The sequence below is a fragment of the Fukomys damarensis genome, unplaced genomic scaffold (assembly GCF_012274545.1).
Source record: "Fukomys damarensis isolate Sample0158 unplaced genomic scaffold, DMR_v1.0_HiC HiC_scaffold_17, whole genome shotgun sequence".
In the NCBI taxonomy this organism is placed as follows: domain Eukaryota; kingdom Metazoa; phylum Chordata; class Mammalia; order Rodentia; family Bathyergidae; genus Fukomys; species Fukomys damarensis.
This window is the reverse complement of record NW_022900929.1, coordinates 54,614,848-54,637,102: the sequence shown is the minus strand read 5'-3', so window position 1 is coordinate 54,637,102 and position 22,255 is coordinate 54,614,848. Positions and strand designations below refer to the sequence as shown.

Sequence of the window (22,255 nt, the reverse complement as noted above, 5' to 3'; positions counted from 1 at the left end):
AAACCTGTTTTTATCTCATCTGCTTCTATTCCTGCTTCCACCAGCCAGGGCCTTGGGAGTCCTGGGCCCCTCAGGAGGCTCCAAGCCTGGCTCAGGAAGGCCATCAGTGAAGACAGTTGATACAAGGAGTGGGCATCCTGTCAGGAACAGGGTCCAGGGTGATAGAACATTTGGCCTGGGACCATGGGGTGGGGGGTGTCACCCCAGGGTACTAGCTGGAGGTTGCCAGAAGTAACCACTGGTCCACAAGTCTCCAGAGGCCAGCTCTCTCATTTCATTTTACCCTCAAAGGTAAGGCTCCAGGGCTCCAAGTATCCCATATTTTAAATTCAATTATTCACATTACATTATACATATAAATCAATTTACAATGAAGCTAAATTGCAGTTTATGCTCACATATAGAACCTTGTTCTAGTTTTTTTAAAAAAGCATTCTAGCATCAAGTGCTCTTTCACAAGAATATATGTTATTCTTTTGAGACCTACACAACTCTCTGTACAGATGCACTTATTCTGTTTAACAATTCTTTATAACATATGCTTTCACAAATTGCTATTTATTTTTAAAATAACATTTAGAAAGACAGCAGCCATTTGAAAGTTACATATTATGTACTAGAATTTATCTATAATCTATTGGAATAAAATGCCCACCCAAAAACCCTTAACATTTTGGGAATCAGACACAATAAGGGCAGGAATTAATAAAACAGACTGCATTTGTAGCACTAAACAATGCTCTCAACCTCTTTATGCCTCTGGATTCTAAAATAAAAATGGAAAAAACAATAAAATAAAAATGGAGAAAATAACAGAGCTTAGAAGATTGTTGGAGGGGCCAGGGATTTAGCTCAGCAGTGCCACTGCCTGACTCGCAAGGTCCTGAGTTAGATCCCAGGAACAGAAAACAAGAAAGAAGAAAGACTGTTGGAGTCTTGTAACAGGTTCTTAATTGGTACCCTACTTCTATTTTCCCCACCCCTTCCTTTTTATCCAGTTCAGTTCTATCTACACAAGCCACCAAAGTAATCCTTTTAAAACAAAAAGGCAGTGATGTCACTCTGCTGCTCAAAAATCCCCAACAGCTGTATCACATTTGGAATAAAACTCAAAATTTCTATCATAGCTTCTAAGATGCGAGATGATCTAGCCCCCAGCTTCCTTCCTTACTTGGGATCTTTGCACTTGCTCCTTCCACTTTAAATGTTCTTCAAAGTCCCTGAATGGCTCACTCCTTTCCTTTTGACTCAGATTTCTACTTAAGTCTGATCTCTTCAAATACACCTTCTCTGATCATTCTCTATTGATTTATTTTGCTTTTTCTTCTGCAGCATTGATCACTAATCAGTACTATATTACATTTTTTTTGTTTGTTTCTGTCTCTCCCATCAAAGTGTACAATCCAGGAAAATAGGGACTTTGTTTCATCGCTGTATATCCAACCCCTAGAATGGTATTTAGACTTTGTAGATACTCACCAGCAAGGTGGAAAATAGAGGTGTTCAGCACTCCATGAAAGAAGAACTGGAAAACAAATACATAAACAGCTGTGCTTCACGGTGGTATATGGTTCATACCTACAACCCCAAGAGCACTCATAGGTGGCACTTTTGGAAAGTGATTGGATTATGATGGCTTATAGCTGGCTTGCTGTTAGGAGGCTGAGTCTGGTAAGAAGAGGCAGGTCACTAGAGGTGTGCTCTGGAAGGGTGAATCTCCCTTCCTGTCTCTTCCCTCCACTCACTCTGCTTCCTGGGTGTCCCTTTGTTATGTTGTCCTGCATTAAAGCCAATTACCTATGGACAAAAATATGAGCCAAAATAAACCTCTCCTGCCTTAAGTTTTGGATGCTGGGTATCATGTCCAAGTGATGAAGAAAGTGACTAAAGACACAAGGTAAGTGGTCCAGGGACAGTACTAAAACCCAGGAAGGGATAAGACATGGAGACTCAGCATGGCAGCACAAAGTGGAATAAAGCACACTCCAACCATTACCTTAGTTCCCTAGCCAAAGTGATTCTCCATCACAGGGAAAAGGGTAAATGGGAGAATCCTAAAGGGAACCATCAGCACAAACACATGCAACTCTAGTGACAGAAGAGTTCTACAGTCATCATAGCATTAGATCAGCTAAGGGAGCTACCTGGAGTCCATATAATAGCTTTGTTCCAGAGAAGGAACGTGCACTGTCTCCTTCTCAAGCTCCAGAGAGGCTGCTATAGCACAGATGACATATGGATGTACAGATACTGCTGGCCTGCCACTAACCCTGTGCCACAAATGTGTTTGAAGGTAGGCATCCAACTGCCATTGGCCTGCCCATGATCTGGCCCACACTACTACCTGACCAAGTGAATGCAAATCATACTCTCTGCCACTACTGCTACAAAGAAAATGTCCACTGTCCCCAATGCTGGACCTGCCATGCAGCAGGTATCACAGGTGTCACACTCCTACTGCTGTGCACATCACACTCACCTGGGGTGCTAAAGTATCCTCTTCTCCATGTGTCCCCAGAGACAGAAGGGCTCTTTGGCCATGCCAGAACATGCACTATGCCCAAACCCATCAATTTCAATTAAAAAGTTAATTATACTATGCCATACAACTAGAACTAAAGGCAACATAGCCTACCAAATGAATAGCCTAAAAAAACTTCAAGAGAAAGTCATTTACTATGAAAGTCACCTTATAAGAGAGTTAGAGATACCTGATCTATCAGATATACTAATCTGAACATACAGACATAAAAAAAATAGAGAGAAGATATCACAATTTCCTCAAAGAAACTCAATAACTGGCAACAGACCCCAAAGTAAAGGATATGGACAAAATGTCTGACAAAGAAACCAAAAGAATGATTATAAGGAAGCTTAATAAAAGTAAAAAGAATACAGAAAGATGATTTTAAAAATTAGGAAGATAATTTATGGTACGAATGAGAAATATAGCAAAGAGCTAGAGAGCATGAATAGAAATCTTGGAATGAAGAATTCAGAAAGTCAAATGAAAAAAAAATGAGGTATGATCACAAAATTTGGCAAATATTTACATTTTAAACTTTTTCTTACAGTAAAAGACATTACTATTGTAATTAATTTCTTAAACATTCACATATTTTTCATCATACTGTGTTATAGTGCTATCATAAACTTGCTTTATGTAGTAGTTAATTTATTAAATTGAAGGAATATGCCATAAAGTCAAAACTGACTTTGATAGAATAATGGGCCATTACAATTTTTCTCTTGAAAATCTTTTTCTGATCATTTAATGATATTAGAACAAGTATAGAATATTTTTATTTTGCTCTAAAGCATTGTGCCTAAAAGCACTAGGCCCTCAGGCAAATCTACTGAAGCCTGCAGGTATGTCACTGAGCAACTGATGTGACCACCACTCCAGGCTCTCTCTATATGGGAGCCAAACTTCATAGCAAATTGAATAAGGCACTTTTTCCTGTTTGAAAAATCTACTATAATTACAAGTATAAAATGGATTATTTCCCATTTATTTATAACACAACACTTTGAAACAGAAAAAGCCTAGCAAAAATTGCTGCCTAGGCATCCAAAATAGAACATACCTTAAGCCAAGGGCCAGAAATAAGAACTTTTGAGACTCCCCGATTTCCTACTGCTTCCAGTCAAACTTAAAAGTGACCCCACTCTCTTCCCTTATATATACTGCTAATTGTTATGATACTGCTCATATGTTTTCATCCTCCCCACTCTCTTCTCCCATCTCTTTTTACCCCTATAGGTCCTAGTAACAGTATTGCTTTCTATCCCCAGGATCTGTAAATGACAAATCTTTGAACCTATTTCCTACTGTAGTGTATACTGAGTTTGCACCTTACATCTAAAGAATCAGAGACTACCCCAGGCCAGGTTTTTCCTAAGATGTCAGGGAGAACACAAGATCAATCTCCCAGCACCAGAGTGAGGGTCAGGAAGGCATAAATTAGACACAGGTTAGGTAAGAGCCACAAGGGTATATGCCAACAGAAACATGTTTTCCATGTTAGGGATCCCCTGGTTATGGGTTGAAGAACTAGGTATGAGGCATCAGCCAGGTTAAAAAAAATATACTGTGAAAAGTACACAGTAAACACCTACATCCAACTCCCCTAAATTTCCTATTAAAGTTGCTAGCCACTCTGGTACTAGAACCCAACTGAGCTGGTGGATCTCAAAATACAGAGGTCTTAGTTGCTTTTCTCATTGCTGAGACAAAATAGCCAATACCCACAAGTTAAGGGAGGAAAGGTTTATTCAGCTAACAGTTTGTAGAGGTTTCAGTTTATAGGTAGCTGGCTCCAAGACAGGGTGGCATGACAGAGGGGTATCGCAGAGGCAAAGCAGGGCAGGCAGAAGTCAGCAAGCAGCAGACAGGTAACAAGCGACAACCCTCTTTTTGTCCCTTATATTCCCTCCATGCTATCCGCCCTTAGGGCAGATAGCACTCACACCCTTGATCCTACCCAGAACTACACCAAACCAGTCAGTGTACTAATTTAGTAATCACACAGACTTGATCCCAGCATCAAACACTTCAGATCCAGCCACCTCTAAAATGCCCCACCTGTGACAGCATGAGGCTTTAGTGGGACATGTAGACACAAGCCAGAACAACAGTATATATCTGAATACTTGCAACTACAAGTGGAAATGTGGTATAAGCCTATACTGCATTCTGTATAGTCATGCAAAAAAGAGACTCATTCTGCTCATATTCAATTTCAATTACTCAGGTTCATTTGATATAGAGCAGACACTATGTGCTGAAGAGGTGGCTCAGCAAACACTAATCTTTTTTATACATGTATATCAGTCCCTTCTTGCACTTAACAAAATCTAGCTATCCAAGTTCTAAATTTAGAGTTACAAAGAAATCCTGACCTGGCACAGATAGGTAGGCAGGTAGATAGATAGATAGATAGATCATGGATATAAATAAAAGACAAGTTAGATAAGCAATGTAATAACTCCCTTCATTAAATTAAAAATAAAAAGATGTTTTTCAACTATAATTTTAATTACTATAGTTTGCTATACGACAGGGAGTATGCTTATTTTAGCAAATTATATGTATATTAGAAAGGTAATGTCAGATTCCTAAAAATATGACAAGCTTTATTCCAACCATCAATACAAGGAGAAAATAAAGGGCTGAGATGAAAAGCATGTTTCCATTTTAGATCTCTAGAAATTTAATTTATTTCCTTAGCTAAAATTAGTTATATAACATATTTCTATGTTTTCTATTAAAACACACTGGCAAAATGGCAGTCTTTCTCTGGGCCCAGGGATAAGCAGCAGCAATCAGCCCACTCAATAAATATAACAAAATTGACCAAGATCAACCAATAAGGTAACAACAAATATAAAACTATGGCCAGGTCTTGAAATCTAGTATACTTATCTGACAAAATATTTCCCAAGGAGATGAAATAAGGAATAAATTTTAGGATACCAGTTAGTGGCTTGGGAAATATTATCTAGGCTCAAACCTAGAAACTGCCTTATATATTTTGGCTAACTACCCCACTACATAGTGGGCAAGAGCTACTAAACAATCACTCCACAAACAAAGAGAATTCAGAAATTTGCAATAGCAATTAGCCACCAGTACCTATGTTTCTGTGATCTGATGTCCATTTCCATGGAAACAGGAAAAGAAGTAAGAGGCAGCCAAGAGAAGAGATGTCAGAACTTGTCAGGTTCAGTGGCCAGGGCTGAAAACTGAAAACCCTTTTTTTTAACAAACAGCTTCAACTGACTTTTGGCACACAATTGATTTTCAAGTTAGGCAACATTAGCTTGCTTGGAGAAACACAAAGCCAAAGAACAAGCTTGGGGTTTTTTTTGTTGTTGTTGTGTGTATTTTCCTTTGTTTTTAAAAGCTCAGATTAATGGGAAAGAAGATAAATTTAAAGCAAACTCTTCAAAATCTTAAATTTCTGAAATGTAAGAATGTAACAAATTGTTTCAAATTCCACAAGTAAAGAGAAAAATTTCTTGCTATGATGAGGGAAAATGTGGGTCTACTACAGAAGACTGACTGGAAAGAATAGCAACAGGGTGGCAGCACGGAAGAGTCAAAAGGCAGAGAAAGCAGCAAGTACACACAAAGGCCCTGAAAGAAGAGAGTGTGTGGCGTTTTACTTGACACCTCACACTTCGTGTTTAGTGTGGGGTGAGAGATCATCACAAAAGAAAGAATATCTATGCTGAGACATGAAGGATGAGATGGAGCCACAGAAGACAGAAATTCGGCAACAGGAAAAGCAGAAGCAAAGACCAAGCAGGTGTTTCCAACCTATGGCACCTGCAGTGCCATAGCTAGACTTTGTGCCACTTGAGGTGGTCCTTCAATACCTAAATGGAGTAAACTGTTACAATGTAATTTTCCTCTTGGCTAATAATGCTGTCCAAAAAATGTGCCACCCAGGCACCCCCTTCACCCCCACACCACTATGCCACTGGTCACCTGCCCTTTTTTGTCAGAAAAATAAAATATAGGGAAAATTAAAGGGAAATTTTGTTACTTAAATATACATTAATGATATTACATATTATACATGTGGCCCAATGTAATTTCTCTTCACTCAGTGTGGCCTAGGCAAATCAAAAGGTTGGATATCCATGAGAGGTAAGTGAGAACAAAATGAATTCAGTAATAGTAAACTGTTTAGGACACCTAGAACAAAGTGGGAAAAGATACCATGATCTGATCAAGAAAGACTTCAATTTCCTGAATTAGACTGTGAACTTTTGTCCAGAAAGTAACAAGGTACACTGAAAAGTTTAAATCAAAAAAGTAATATGAAGGCATCTGCATATTGGAAAGGTTAAAGACTAGCTCAGGTTACAACAGGGATAAGGTATAGACTCTATCAGCTTTCCCAGGGAGGAAAATGGAAGATTATATTGGGGGACAGAAAGCAGCAGAGATAGGAAAATGGGACCCAATGAATAGGAGCAGTAAGAGAAGAAAAAGGATGACCTGATGCTTATGATTCTGGTCTGAATAGCTAAATAGATGGTAGTCCAATAACTGAGTCTCTGTCACAGACAGAGGGAGGAGTTCTCACCTGCGCCTTATGACTTTGAAGTATATATGAAATAGTCAAACAGAACTATATACTAGGCAGCTATGATGGGTGCACATACAACTCAGGAGAGAAATCTGGGCTGAAATAAGTATGTTGGCTTTAGAACTAAATTGTCCAGGGAAAGCACAAAATCAGAAAAGATTTCTACAGATAAATTTTAGAGGCTTTGAACTATGTTCAAATTTTAGCCACATCATTTGCTAAGTACATGGCTTACTTATTTTCTAAATGTATAAAATTACAATTATTCCTATTCTGAGGACTGATACTTCAGAAATAAGCAGAGAAAAAAAAACACTACAAAGCAGAATGAGAAATAAAAGATAAACGCCACAGGAAAATGCAATTACAGAAACAACAGAAAAGAGTATTAAAAAGTCAAAAGATCAACTAAAGCAGAGAGATCAGTTAAGGATTGAAAAATACAGTACATACAAGATTTTTTAAGGCATCTTTGGTAACCTCACAAAAAGTACAGTACAGACAGAAGTAGCTGGTAGACAAGGGAGAAACAGACACAGTATTCTGGCATAAGGGAGAAAAAAGATTATGCTAGAATCTAGTTGACATCATAGAGTCGAGATTCTATTTTTGTTTGTTGTTCGTTTTAACTGGAAGAAGCTTATATATCATAAACTGAGATGCCATCAACTGCAAGTAAGAGAAAAATATAATTAATAATGCTTAAACCATTAGGACATTTACTGCTTACTTAACAAAACTCAAAAAGTAGACAGGTCTGGAGTTGTCGATTTCTTTCCCCCAAACTTCAGGAATCTCATCAAAGGCAAAGACTCCTTGTATCTTCCTGTTCTCCCACAAAACAACTGCCACCTCCAGGCATCAAGCCCTTAAATCACATTCCCCACCAAAATAAAAAGGGAAGGACAGAACTTGCCTCTCTGTTAGGACACAAAATATTCTACCTTGAAGCACCCATCTTAGTTATTTTCTCATTGCTGAGACAAAATACTCAACACTCACAAGTTAAACAGCAAGTTTTATCTTAGCTCACAATTTGCAAAGGTTTCAGTCTATAAACAGCTGGCTCCAAGGTAGAGCGGCATGGCAGAGGAGAAACAGTCCATGGGATGGTAGGCAGAAGCATCAACTTCCTTCTTTCTCATTTTATTCCATTTAGGCTATAAGATTAATGTGGTCAGTGCCACACAAACCCATGGTGGGTCACCTCCAAAAGACTCACCTATGAGTGCATGAGGCTTTAGGAGGATATCTAGTTACAAGCTATAACACCCTTGTTACAGTTTCCCATTTATCTCATTGGCTATTGTTGGATCAGATGGCCTCACTTATGTATAAAGAGGAGTTAGGTGATTATCTGACGTGCCAGTTCTATTCTGACGGTGATGGCTTTTGAAATTACTTTATATAGCCAGCCCAAATACTTGCCACATGGCATGTTTACATCCTAGTGAGAGTTAGGTAAAAAGGAAGAAGAAGCCAAAAACACAGAAGAAAAAGGGCAAAAATGAAATCAAATTTATAATAGGGCTGCCTGGAAGTTGAGAAAGTTTGTACCATATACATTTAATTCTTTGTGAAGTATAAAATGGGATTACTCATTTTAATCCCTAAATGCAGGGAGAGATAATCTTTTAAGAATAATTATTCTTCACAATAATAAACCCGATTTTAAAATAATTCATAAGGACAATGCAAGAGACTGCTACCTAGGATAACAGGTTTCTAGGCAAGAGAGGGGAAAAAATTTAAAAAGCATATCTAAGAATTATGGGGCAATATCAGAACTCATTCATTCATAGTATCACTCTCATGCCAGCTGTAAGGATATATACAGAGTTGTTCAGCAGCCTGAGTGTAAGAAGAAGGAAAACAGAAGGTTGAACCCATTATAAACTGCAATTCATGGATTTAGAAAAAGAATGCATCAATGGATTGATAATACAATGGAAAGACAAAGGGACAAAAGAGTCAAAATTACTGGCAAACCAGTGAAATAATGGTCATGTATAATTATGTTAGGAAAGAAATGAAAGATATGAAAAATCACAGTAGGACAATCAAGGAACCTAATGTTTAGTGGCCATAAGAGGTCTGAAAAGATGAAAAAGCCTAAGATGGAAACTTCCTGGGGACAAGACTGATGGTTTGCCATGAGAATGGGCAGGTAAAGTAGAAAGAAGGTAAAGCAAGTAAAGAAATTAAAAGATTAGCACAGTAAGCAGACTGTTTGCATGAACTCTGCAATCATTCAAGATGGTGGCTAAAAGGGAAGTACCAACATCTTTAACAAATAAGAAAAAGTGACCAGAAAAGGATAAGGAAGAAGGTAATAAAAGTGATTTTAAAGACAGAAAGACGTAATTTATACTTTTAACAGCAATGACTATCAGAAGGAACATAAGTATGACAGAATACTGGAGTAGAAGCTGTCTGAAGAAACAAGGGATTAGTCAAACCTCACTCTAAATCTTTAGGTGGATAGGGAGTGAAAGAATGAGCTACATCCAAATAAGCAGACTTCATGAAAAGCAATGTCTGCAGAGAATCAGTTTTCAGTCAAAGATATCAATGAGAAATTATTTAATATAAAAGGGAAACTCCAGAATCAAGAATGTTCCACAAGAGCCTCATGCACTCAAAGGACAGGGCTTTTGGAAGATTACTGAATGGAGGGCCAGGGATTTAGCTCAGGGGCACTGCATCTGCCTTGCAAGTGCAAGGTCTTGAGTTCCATCCTCACTACAAAAAGGTAAAAAAAAAAAAAAAAAAAAAGGATTACGAATTATGGAGACACTGGAGCTGACTTGCTGTTAGGTCACTGGGGGTGGCTGTGACCCAGAAGGGTGAATTCTCTATCCAGATTCCTCCTCTCTCTCTTTGCTTCCTGGTCTCCAGGATGTTAGCAGCTTTTCCTCTGGGAGGCCCCTCTGCCTTGGAGCTGGTCAACTGTGGACCCAATGAGTCCAAATAAACTTCTTTAAATTGTGGGTATCTAGTATTTTGTCTCAGTGACAAGAAAGTGACTAAGCAGAAAACAAAAATTTGAGAAGAAAAGGAAGGAATATTTAGGTTTATGAAAAAGTAAATCCTAAACAGTATAAAGATGAAAACTTCTTTTAAATGATCAGAGTTACATGTGTGGATAACAACTGCCAAGAATGACAAGAATATGGCCTGTAATAATGTAAGCAGGTCTCCAGATATTCAAAAGACCCAGTCCTAGTAGTATCACTGGCTAGAAAACACTATAGTCCAAATCAATTATATTTCTAAGAAATTTCCATTCTGAGTTACAATACCTAGAAATTTTCACTAACAATGTTTCATACATGCTAATATTTTTTTTTTCTCATTGAGTTTACTGGTACATTTTAAGTATATAGTACAGTTACATTCATCATTGGGATCTTGTACCTTTACATGACAGGTCTTGGTTCTCATTTTTTCCCCTTACCCCTACCCTCCCTTCCCCTCCTGCACCCCTTCCCTATTTACAAATACTTTATTTCCATTTTTTCATTTTGTTTTTTTCTAAATTTATATTCTAATTTAGCTTCAGACATACTATATATTTAATTTTGGAAACCATTATTATTCACATTACAGGCTTTCAATGATCCCAAAAGCCTAAGGCCAGAAATACTTCAAATTTTTAATTTTTTCAAATTTTGGCATATTTGCATATGTATATGCATATATATTTTTTTGGGTTGGAACTCAAGTCTAAACATTTCATAAAATTCATTTGTTTCAAATACACTTTATATACGTAGCCTGAAAGTAATAATTTCTTTGTAATATTTCTGTGTAATATTTCTAGTGTGTCTACAGTTTGACTACAAACTGCCATGAAAGGTCAGACGTGGAATTTTCTGTTTGTGTCAGTGCTCAAAAAGTTTTTTCAGATTAAGGATCTTCAATGTGTTTATCTATGTAGTGAAGAATTTCAACTTGCTCAAAAAAAACCCTAAAATAATTGGCTGCTGACCTTAGCTTCTAGGAAGTAATCTCTAAAATCTCTCCCTGCAGGTCTTGAGCTAGACATACGGTACAGCAAAGTGACTTAGAAAAGGAGCTTTAGGTAATGTCTGGAAGGGCAGAGGACTAGACAATGAAATCAGCCACCTGGACAATGAATTATGCCCTTATCATGGTTAAATAAAATAAAAGTGTGAACATCAAGGCTCAAGTGATCTTCCCTGGTTAACAACAGTGCACATGTTGTCATACACTGATGCCAAGAGACAAACACATCCTAACTCCACAGGGAGATGAAAACACAAGTTTTAAATATGATAAAATCCTCATCCATAAAGAATGAGAAAATAGATTCATTCATAGGAAAATGGATACATATTGAGGATATATTCCTAAGTGAAATAAAAAAGTCATAGATTTCAATCCCCGGTACAAAAAAAAAAAAAAAGGTCACACGTGTAAATACCAAATAGTTTCTCTGGTGTGAATAAACTGTAATAGTACATAAGACCCCAATGAGATTACTGACATTGTGAAATGGGAAGAAAAGGGGCTAAAGGTGTAGGGAAGGTGGGATGGGTAGGGGAAAGGTAATAAGGGAAAAGAAAAAAATGTGAGACAATGAAAAGATGGAAATAAAGTGCTTGTAGATGGGGAGGGGGGGAGGGGGTGAAGGGAGGGCAGGGACAAGGGGAAAAACTGAGAACCAAGACCTGTATCCCTAAAATGTACCAATAAACTCAATTAAAGCTGAAAAAATAAATAAATAAATAAATAAATTTGGTAAAATCCCAGGCTCCAAGCTATGCACTTCTTCCCTTGGCTGATTTTAATCTGTAGTCTTTTCTTATAATAAATATAAACATTAAGTGTTCTAGCTTTCAGTGAGTTATGTGAGTCCTAACAGATTATTAAACCTAAGGAAATCCCTAAGTTTGTATCAATGTCAAAAGTAAAGGCAGTCTTGTGAGGAATATGCCCTCTGTGCTCACTTCAGCAGCACATAGACTAAAATAGGAATATGCCCTCCAACTTCAATATTTTGACCTTAATTTTTCATAGTATTTGTTCTCCCTAAGTCTACTGGTTTACAGAGGGGTAAAAAATTGATTTGAAAACCCAGTATCTGAGCTTAGCTGAAACTGTCACTTATTAGTAAGTAGTCTTCTGAACTAATCTCCATCTGCTTCCATAAATTCCTCTGAGCACTGCAGACATCTCAACAATGAACCACAAAGAAAAAGTGCTATTAAATTTTCATCTGGATCAAGCAGACACTGTGTCATCATGACAGAAAGTCATCTCCCTTTACTGAATAACAGCATGTTCTGGTAACTGGGAAATGCTACACTGTACCTCGGTGCAAGGTGATCAAGTAGAAATAGTAAATACTGTAGAACAGTTTTAATTTTAAATTTTAAATTTTATTTTACTTTTAATGGATAAATATCAAAATTATATACTTACAGAGTACAATGTGTTATTTTGATATATATCAACATTGTGGAATGATTAAATCAAGCTAACAAATACACCTATTACCATCACAATTTTTGTGGTAAGAACATTTAAAATCTAATCTTGGAGCTCTGTTTTAGTAAGTAAATTCTATTACTACAGTTACTGATATCATCACATAGAAAAGGTTATCAAATTCCTCAGTGCCAAACACTACTGAAAAGATTTCATAACATACACTCACACAAATACCATATCTAATTAATAAAAATGCAATTTACATGGAATATACAAGGCACACAAATAATCAGTGTCAGAGTAAAGAGTTTTACAGACATTTTCTCAGAAATGCCTTTTAAATTATGAAGTATAAAATCTGCAGCAAATGACAAAAGCCCTTAATATATTAATATCAATTAGTAAGTATCTCAGGGATGATAAAAAACGTACTTCCACTCTTTCAAGTGAAAATTTCAATCTGCAATTGTACAGTTTACTTAAAAGCTTAGACTAGCCAGGCATGGTTATAGGTGCATGCCTATAACCCCAGTACTCAGGAGGCTGAGACAGGAGAATCACTGTGAGTTCGAGGCCATCCTGTGCTATATAGTGAGTTTAAAGTCAGACCCAGCAAGATTACTTGTGGGATCCTATTTAAATTATTTAAACTTTTTTTGTGTCTATGTTTCCTCATTTGTAAAACAATGGTAGCATAGTATCTATTACACAGTATTGTGTGGGTTAAATGAGACAATACTACAAATAAATAGTATTAGATATGGTTTAGCATATAGTAAACAATAAGTTGCTATTTTACCAGCACAGAATCATCTAGGGTTAATACATTAATTTTACCTATTTAATTTGATATTTTCTACATTCAGGTAACTAATACACCAACTTATTCTCTACCAGAGTTAACTATAAAGGTCTAATATTTGTTTCTATGGACATACAGGCTTGACATAAATACATACACAAAAAAGAAATAACAACAAAAAAAGATGTCTAAATCATCGCAAATTATTTTTTGATAAACAATTTACCAACACCAAATTAATATTACGTTAAACAAGTGTGAAACACAAACACTTATGACTATAAATACTATAGAATTACTCTTAAACTATGGGTAATCACATAATATTGGCAATGTGTTTCACAAAAATCAGTAAATATTCATAGTAGACAGAAGAATCTATGGGGGCAGGTTTCATGCCCTTCTTATTTACAATAACATTCTTAAAAATTATTTTTTGAAAGAATAAATAAAGCAGAGGACATGATGCTCTAAAAGTTAACCCTGAGAGGCTTGAAATGACTGATATGAGCTTTATGCTTTGCAAAGAATCATTAATCTGGCAGTCTCTGAGAAAGTGATAGGGGAGAAATAAAATGAGTAATAGGAGGATGAGGTTATCAAAACTGCCACCAGTAGTTTAAAACTATTTTCAACAATTAAAAAAACCAAAATAATGATATGGAATCTTTCTGCAACAATTATGGTAAAGATGGGAATACAAGTCAGTCAGTATTAAAATAATCACCAGAAAAATACTGTAATAATATCCAAAACATCACTGACTATAAGATACACTATTATTTTATTTTATATGCTATTAAGAAAGAAAAATGCTAAAATTAAAAGCGCTGCAAGTTGAACTGATAATAATCCCATGTTATTGATTATAAAATACACTCCAATTTTAGAAATATTAAAAATTTTTAAATATGTATATTAAAATCAAGAAATTAAGTAACTGCCTAAATAGTAAAAAGAGGTCACAATCTATGCAGTCCCCAGTACTATTCATAACTCTCCTCGTTAGGGATCTGTTGAGTCTCCTTGGAAGTCTGTACAGCTTCAGCGGGTTTCTGACATCTGACTCCGACCCCACAATCCCTGTTTGCACCTAAAGCAACAGGGTAAGCCCTTGCCCGTCCAAAAAAGGCCACAGAAACAAGATGCTCTGCTGAAGGTGCAGCAAGTTATTTTAAATGACCATTACTAAGGCTTTTTAATTATTACTGTAGAAAATAAGACTCTCTTTTAAAAATTACCTTCATCCCCGGCTCAGTTCAAAGCATTGTGAGTTATTCTTGAAAGTCTATTTCAATAATAAAATTGAGAGGAAAAGTTAGGAATTCTTTTGCAAGTGTTCAAGATAGAAATGGCTTGGCAATTAGCATCCTTTTTAATTTTTTCATTTTCAAAGGCAAATTACCCTCACTGGTTTTTGCTGCTAATGAATTGTGTCTATCTTTCATCTCCATTTGATCAAAATATTTCACTGGTTTGGCACATATTTTCCCAACAATGCTTCCTTCATACTATTTTTTACTGCTAGCTTTCAATTAAATGAGACACTGTTAATTTATCAATTCTCCTCTAAACAAGCTAGCTTTCTGTGTGCTTCCCACTTAGGTCACAGCTATAGTTAGTCTACACTTAAAATCAAATGATTTGTTCCAAGTCCTCTATTTTATACATGCTCTTGATATATACAAAAAGAAAGAAACTGGAAGTTTCTTCCAGTTTCCAGTTGAAATTTACTGTTGTACTTTTATGTTTGGATTGAAGAGTCAAATTCTACCCCCAATCCTATGTTCCAAAAGTAAAAATTCTCTCCAGGCGTGGTGGCGCATGCCTGTAATCCCAGCACTCAGGAGGCTGAGGCAGGAGGATCACTGAGTTCGAGACCAACCTGGGCTACATAGTGAGTTCCAGGTCAGTCTCAACTATATAGTGAGACTCTGTCTCAAAAAAAAGTAAAAAGTCTTGCCAGGGATCTGGCTCTATGGTTCTGCCGCCTGCCTCGCAAGCACAAGGGTCCAAGTTCGATCCCAGTACCCAAATAAATAAATGTAAAAATTCAGATTCTCTATATTTACTTGCTAAAAATGAAAATTAATATGAAGGGATAAAATCAAAGCAAAGTTCACCTCTCCTTAGGAAGCATATGAGTCAGAAACAGATAAATACAACTGACAACCTAAACCCACACTTTCAATCACTCTTACAGCTTGGTTAACTACAAAATGGACTCAGAACATATATTTACCTCAAACAAAAAGATATATTCAAAGTAAAGAAAGGCTTTGAGCTGTAGTGAGAGGAACATTAGGATTTTTAAAAAATATCTAATACTACCATATTGCAAAGTTCTAAAGAAAAAGGCCATGTAACTAGATAAGTAAAGAAGCTTAACACTGCAAAAGAGAGTCAGGTAATGAAATAACTATGGCTGGGCGAGGTGGCGCAAACCTGTAATCCCAACACTCCAGTAGTTGAGGCAGGAAGATCACCACGAGTATAAGGCCAGCTTAGGTTTCATAGTGAGTTTAAGGCCAACATGAACTACATGGCACCTTGTCTCAAAAAAAGAAAGAAAGATAGAAACAACTAGTGATATACCAAATGGAAGAAGGGGAGATAATATATTAGTTTCTACATCCAGGACAGTGCAAGATATGTCTGAAAGGCCTAAAATCCAACCAAGGAAGAAAGTCACAGCCAAGAATAGTAAAGTACATTTATTTTTCATAGTGTTGGGCAGATCCAACAAGGCCAGTCACAGATATAGAGAAGATAATCTAGCTCAGCTGTATATAATCAGACTACTACAGAAGGCTTTCCTTGGGTGCTAGGATAGAAAAGAAACTTCCAGAACTAGGGCACTCCCCACCTTAAAAATTGTTTCAATTCACAACTACACATAACAATAAGTGAGTATATCAGTGACTAACATAGTAAAATAGTAACTTGTTTTTTAAACTTTGGTTGCTTTGTTTTATTTCTGTAGCTCTTGATTAAATTGCTGGTTCTAAGGTTCAGATCACTAAGGAGTTTTACTGGTGAAGTGTGTGTACACCTGCATTAATAGGGACCAGAAGGCACAAGTGAAGTAATGTCAGATCTACTTTAGTGCTTCAGAAATTTGGCATAAATGACCAGGGTAGAAAATTGGGAATAGTAAGTACCAGTATAAAAACTACAACAGCTTTTGGTCTTAGCTATTTATAATAGCAACATGTAAAAAAGAACAGTATAATATCCAAAACTATATATGTACGTACTCGGTCATCATAGTGAGTTGAAGCTACTCAGGTAAATAGTCACTGACAATTAGCAGGAAAAGGATACTTTTTAAATAGGAGAAAATAACTAGGAATTAATATTCATAGGCTGTTTCTAACTGCAACAACTTGTTCTCTTTCAGTGATGATTACAGGGTTTCTTCTATGACATCGAAACTAAATGAGACTGCAAAATCTGGTATCCTATAACAATACCACCAATCTAAATGGTCAATACTATATAATACTCAGTCTTGGCCCCCAAGTTCCAACTTTGAAAATGTCAGATAAAACATAATACAAGAGTACATAGAAACCATGAAAATTTCAGTGTTATTTGAATGTCATGCTCATAAGTCAAAAGTAGGTCTGTAACTTCAAGCTTTATTTTATAATTTTGAAGTCTGGAACTATGTATTAAACAATCTCATATCCTTGGCATCTAACCAGCTTCTCAAACACAAGGGGCCAACAAACATCTACTGCTGAAGATGATAAAAGCCCAATGACAATTCAAAAGTACAGCAATAATTATCTAATGTCAGCTCAATAACTAACTTTTGAATGAATGAATAAATACATGGTGCTTAAAAGGAACTCCTGCTAGATTAACAAAACTAAGCCACTTATTGGATAATATACCCTTATAAAAATATTTCAAAGAACTGGGCTTTAGTTATATTTCTATTTCCTTGTTCACTAATTATTCTCTTAAAAGGGAAAGGAGAATACAAAACAAGGCTTAACATAATTGACTCTTCAGCCTTGGATTAAGTTTTCAAAGAAATCTAGGAGCAATACCAGAGCTACTAGATACAGAAACCCTGCTTCATGTTTTTAAAAAAATTGTTTTTAAGTGTTATAAGGAGTCCCTTTCAAAGATTCCCTACTGGTCTAGAGTACTTGTCCGCCATGTCTCTCTTCCTCCTTTTCCCCACCTTCCAATAAATTATCTTCTTTTATTTAAAAAAAAAAAAAAAGTATAGGGCCAGGGATTTAGCTTAGTGGTTCTGCTGCCTGCCTTGTAAATGCAAGGACCAAAGTTCCATGCTGGTACTAAAAAAAAAAGCGTAAGTCTTAGGGTATTTGAAAGACTATATTCTGTTCAACTGAACCAGTTAGTTTTCTTCCTTCTTAATGTGTCATGAAGACATAACAAAGTATTTTTAAATATGAAACCTGGCAAGTACATGATGATGCAAAAATCATAAAAGAACTACTAATGAGGACAGATGCCCCAAATTGACAATAGTGACATTCAATGATATCATCTATAGTTCATGTATAATGTGAAACTATTTCTTGCAAGATAATAAATTTATTTGTTATGTTTAAATGTAGCCAATTTAATTATCTTAAAACATCATCTAATATTTTAATCTCTGCCTAAGTGTCTGAAAACCTTTGAAATTTAATATATCATACTACAAATTTTGATGGGAAAGGTACTTTTTGTAAGCTATGCAATGTCGAAGGAAGAAAAAGACAATTTCCTTAGATACTGTTTAAACAATGAATGACTACAAAGAAGATTATCTGTAGTAATTTTCTTATGCTTCCATATATCTTAAAAATCAGAAAAGATTTCCATGTTTATTACCACTGTCAAGAGGAATTTTAAAATGATTAGTTAAGTGTAGATGCCTTACAAAACTACAAATATCAAACAGATAAACATTAAAATGTTCCACAATTCACCCTAAAGTGAACTACAGGAACTATTTAAAATCTGTTTAAAATCTTTGGGTATAATAATAATAATATTTAATATAGACTACTGTTTGGAATCAAATGGGCCATAGATTAGATGTTTTTGTTATACAAACTTTATATTGAAATAGTACTGGTAATAAAAATTTTGTGCATATTTATTTCCACAACACATTAGCTGTCACCTAATAAACCTCTATTGCTGCCAACATTAAATACAGAAAAGAATTTGGTTGCTAATTATCCTATTAATCACTGGGGAAAATATCCCTATTAAAGCTTTCCTGTATAATCACTTACCATTTGAGAAACTATGTATCAAACTCCTTTGGCTCTTCCCATGAAAGGTACTTAAAGGGCTCTTTTTTTTTTTAATACAGGATTAAGCAAAGCTTAGCCCAACTCAAAAGCAAAATTCTTTAAGAAACCAAAGGCTGAGTACATTCCTTATTCAAAAGTGAAATTCCATTGTCAGGGAAATCACTAATACAAACTATCAAGGGAAAATGTCTCACTCCTACTGCAGGATCAGCTAAAGTGAAACTGCTTCTTTAGTTGCTAAGAAACAACCAACTCATTATGTGCCATTATCAGAACCCTGGAGAAGAAAACTGGCAACTGCTTCACATTTGGGAATACTAGAGCTTGAACTAAAAGCACTGAAACTGCTGCCAAAATCCCTGGTCTCCAGGGTTTACACTGTGACCACAGCAGGTGCTCACATTGGACAAGCCTTTGAAGTTTTCCTTTCTGTAGCTCCTTTTGTAATAAATAAAATTATTTTTCCAATATCCCGTTTCTAAACTCATAGATTCTATGAAAATACGTTCTGATTTTCATTAAATAATTATATGTATGTTGACCACAAGTGAAAAGAAATATTACTCAAGAATCTTAACAACAGGTTATAACTTTAATATTAAAGTCAAAATGCAAAATATAAAGAAACTATTTCAAATACTGAGGTAATACAAAGAAACACATATGGGTAAGACCAGGACTCAAAAATGACATTCTAGCATTTATCTGCCTAGTTTTCCTAAATGATCCTAAAATTTAACTTTTAGTTTTATGTCCTGTCACTTTCTCACAATGCATCACAAAATACATTCATGAACATATTATATATTTATTCATCATTCTTTGCCCTTCTTTCTAACAAATCAGGTTGGAAGGAAGTGAGGTGAAGTTATACTAATGAACTGATAAAAATTGACAAGTTGAATCGGAGGCTTCTGTATTCTGAATGAGTTTTCCTTCAGATGAAGTACAAATGTTGGCAGAGTAGCTGACAAACAATCTCACTAAATTACAAAGAATAATTCTGGTGGGGCTTCTATATCCTATTACAACTCTTCTCCCCACCTCCCACTCTGTTTCTCACTCCATTTCAATTACTCATGCCTTCCAATATGGCTCAAGAACCAGCCTTTAGTATTACCTCAAAGGCATATTCTCAAGTAACTCTGCCCCAGCCCACTACTATGTCTACCTTACTATTACCTTCCTTGTTTCATTAACATCATTTCCATCTAGGATTTCCAGATTAAGCAAATAAAAATACAGGAAATTCTATTAAGTTAGAATATCACACATAACGAAGAATTTTTTAGTATGGATATGTCCCAAATTATTCATCATATAGCTCATTCAAACTTATCTGGGTATCCCACGTTACCTGACAATCCTTTTTCCAGCCCACTCTGAAATACCTCCCTTGATCTGTAATATTTTCACTATATTAGATACCTGACTTTCCTCACACAACCACTTTCTAAATTCTATTTTTAAAAAGAAAAAAGAAAAAAATGCTTAACTCTTCCAATCCTGTCTTCTGTGAATATGACCAATTTCCCTGTCACTTAAAACTGTTCCTCCCATCGCTTCTGAATCAATTCAGCTCATAATAGGAGATTTTCAATTACATGGTCCTTTCAATTTTACCTAATCCCTCCTGAGTAAGTATCTTCCTGGAAACTAAGACTTCAATGTTTCCCTCATCAATTCCCTGCATATTTTTCACCTTTGGACTTTCTGCCATGCCAATTACTAATTCTAGGTCCAAAACCAGGTTTGACCATGTTGGCTGATAGGCTCTAGAGTTACTAAGATAGTTACAAAAACGTAGCAAAATGTGGCATCCAATGGGCCTTCCCTGCTACACAAGGATCTTATCATTCTTCTCTTCATCTTTTTATTTATTCCTCCTCTGAAAGCATAAGTACTCTTTCTGTACTACTATATACCTAAACCTGATTTCAGAACCTGGTTAAAGTCACCTAAAATAACCTAGTTTAAAATTTTTTGGCCCTATCTTGGGCCCACTCAATGAAAGTCTTCAAATGGGACAGTTAAATGGAAAGGTTGTAAATCTGAGTGAATTTCAACCAGCTCTCAAGGTAATTTTTTATGAACAGTAAAATTGGTGAATCACTGACTATTGAGTAAACTCACCATCCTTTTCCTTACACTGAGAAGATCAAGGAAAAAAAACTTCTGCTAACCAATTTTTAGTGTATGCTATAAGTGGGTTACCTCATATATCCTTTTCTATTCCAAGTTTTGACCAAGAACTACAGATTTCCAAAAATAATTCATCTATCTAATTTTCCAATCCCCTTTCTTTCTTCCTTCCTCCCTCCCTCCCTCCCTTCCTCCCTCCTTCCTACCTTCTCTCTCTTTCTATTTTGGAGACAGGATCTTGCTATGTAGTACAGGCTGGCCTGGAACTCACTAGCTAGCCCAGGCTGGCCTCCAACTCATGACACTCATCCTGCCTCAGCCTCCTGATACTGGGATTACAGGCATGTGCCACCATGCCCAGCTCAATCCCATTCTTTTTCTCCTTTTTCATAATATTCCTCTTTCAATAATCCTTTCATTTTCTAAAATCTTCAGGCCCTCCTCACTAAATCCTATTACCCCAGAAAAGGTGTGGTTATCCCCTTTGGAGGAGAGAAAGCAATAAAATGAAAGGCTTCTATTCAATGCCGCTCCTCCTTAAACTACCACACTACTTTCCAATCCCTACTGTATGGCCTATTTTATCTAATAAGCAGAACAGAACTCCATCTCTACTGCATTGCCTGGATTTAAATTTATTTTTAAACCCTTATAGTCTGACTTTTTTCATTCCATATTCTACCAAAGGGTCAGAAATGGCCACATAATACCTATTTTCTTCTTGCTCTATCTCAATCTCATTTTCACTTAACTATCATTCATAAAATTCTCCGAACCACAGGCAAACTCATTTGTAGACAAGAACCAGATAGCTCCAAAAATGTTGATGTTCAGGTTGCATACCCAAAGTCTGTGAATTAATTTGCCTAGATTATGACTTGGAATTTGAAAGGTTTTAAAGATTGCTAAATGATTCTTTTGTGCAAATATGTTAGGGAACTGTTGCTCCTAATATTGAACTGACTGTAAAATTCATCACTGTTTTAGCTAACACTATAAGAGAGGGGGATGAATTATATTCTAACAATTATATTAATCATGACTTCTATTCTACACTTGATCTTAGCCAAAAGGCCGAGAAGCGATATGACTTCTATTCTAATAGGAGAATACTACATAAAGATGGGTACCTGAAGGACAGCAACCTTTTAAACTAAAGGTAGACAGAAAATCCACAACTCAAAAAGAAATCAGGAGGAGAGCCGGGGCTTTAACTCAGTGGTGCTGCCACCTTGAACTTTGGCTTTGGCAGGAGGGTGTGGAGATGGAACCTCCTCATGAACATGAACCACAAGTTGGTACTCAAGCAGCTTTCCAATCTGAATTCGAACCATCAGAGTGCCCCAACAGAATTTAGACTGAAAGCATCCAGGGTCGGGGATTTAGCTCAGTGGTTCCGCCACCTGCCTCAAAGCATAAGGTCCCAAGTTCGATCCCCAGTACCAAAAAAAAAAAAAAAAAAAAAA

General features: G+C 36.1%; 1 protein-coding gene and 1 pseudogene across 10 annotated transcripts in view; both read right to left on the bottom strand.

The window, feature by feature from the left end:
• Positions 1-22,255, bottom strand: part of Nubpl (nucleotide binding protein like) — a 332,275-nt gene that overhangs the window by 148,190 nt on the left and 161,830 nt on the right. The window contains exons 1-2 of one of the 10 annotated variants that reach the window (XM_010633578.3): positions 18,627-18,675; positions 1,480-1,525 (exon numbers count right to left, since the gene is read on the bottom strand). The exons of the other annotated variants lie outside the window; for them this stretch is intronic. The gene's annotated coding sequence lies outside the window, so the exon portion shown is untranslated. Of the gene's footprint in view, positions 1-1,479; positions 1,526-18,626; positions 18,676-22,255 lie in introns of those variants that run through there. 10 annotated transcript variants of the gene reach the window in all.
• On the bottom strand, positions 21,721-21,875 carry LOC117286659 (annotated as a pseudogene).